Consider the following 1,343-nt stretch of genomic DNA (forward strand, 5'->3'; position numbering starts at 1 on the left):
GTCACAGAATGTGTTAAGTTGACCACACTGATTTTGTCTAAATTGTTTTATATCTTCTGCAAACCTAAGACTCAGAGACACAATTTGTTTATTTCAATGTGCTTAACTACTAAAATTTAACAATCTGTGTYTAGAGAAGTACCTTTAGTTAAAAAACAGTCAAATAAATGTACTGGCTAAACTTTACAGCCTGAAACAGTTGGTTTGATTTCTGCAGAGGTGACTCCATCAGCACCGTCTGCACACAAATACCAACACAACATTTCTGCACAAGTCAGCAGAGGGAAACCAGTGAGTTTTGCACCGTGTGACGTTTAAGTGAAGAAGTTTCTGTGTTTCATGTGATGACGACTATGACTCATGTAACATTTTGCTTTGAATTTCCTGGTTTCCGTTTAAAAAAAAAGCCCACAACAGCTGAAACGAAACATCTGTCTGGGTTAAAGTGAACAATTAACAGGAGTTCACAGAGAAAGTCTTGAGCTCATCAGGTGAATGCATGCGTACAAAAGGTGTTTTTTATTTCAGATCCTCTGTTAGGCCTCTCTGAGTGACAAATAAAGCTCGGTCAGAAGGGATTTTCCAAAATGGTGTCCGCAGTCCTTCTCAACTTCCTCACAAGGTCTCACGCTAATCACATTTTAATTTAAAAAATAAAAGCATGAATCTGAAACTCTTCTTCATTTAGTTTCCCTGACTCTGAAATGCTAGAGCTGGACATAAAAACAAAAACATTAAATACTACAACAGATAGTCACGTGATCAATATGAATATAAAATGCGTCTGATATGTTGATAATTTCACTGGACTCTAATCCAGAACTGCACAGCATTCTGGGATATGTAGGCAGAGGAGCTGGACCTGTCACGGCTCAGCTGTGGCATCAACTCACGCTCTCTTGGGTCAGCTGCAACAACCTGGGGCCTCATGTACAAAAACCTGTGTGGATTTCTTACTGAAACCTGGCATACGGTCAAATCCAGAAAATGGCGTACGCACAAAAAAATCCAGATGTATGAAACTTTGCGTACGCCTGAATCCACACACATTTCTTTTGTACATCACAACGAACGTGGAACTGAGTGCAGGTAAAACTCCTCCCCTGACACGCCTTCATTAACATATGTTAAACAGATGTAAATTACTTCCTGCATGTGTGAAGGACACGTTTGTTTGATCCCTGTGATCAGAAATGATTTCTAATGTCATAAAAATAATGAATTAAATATAATGTGAGTGAGAAAAAATCCTAAGTAAAAATAGGAATGAAATATGTTTATCACGCAAAGAACGAGTGATTGTGTGTGTGTGTGTGTGTGTGTGTGTGTGTGTGTGTGTGTGT

General features: G+C 38.7%; 1 protein-coding gene across 1 annotated transcript in view; it reads right to left on the bottom strand.

Moving 5' to 3' along the window:
* LOC106526906 (regulatory-associated protein of mTOR-like) overlaps positions 1 to 1,343 on the bottom strand; it is a gene marked incomplete at its 3' end in the record, with an annotated part of 120,198 nt that overhangs the window by 115,091 nt on the left and 3,764 nt on the right.

The sequence above is a fragment of the Austrofundulus limnaeus genome, unplaced genomic scaffold, assembly GCF_001266775.1.
Source record: "Austrofundulus limnaeus strain Quisiro unplaced genomic scaffold, Austrofundulus_limnaeus-1.0 Scaffold300, whole genome shotgun sequence".
Classification (NCBI taxonomy): domain Eukaryota; kingdom Metazoa; phylum Chordata; class Actinopteri; order Cyprinodontiformes; family Rivulidae; genus Austrofundulus; species Austrofundulus limnaeus.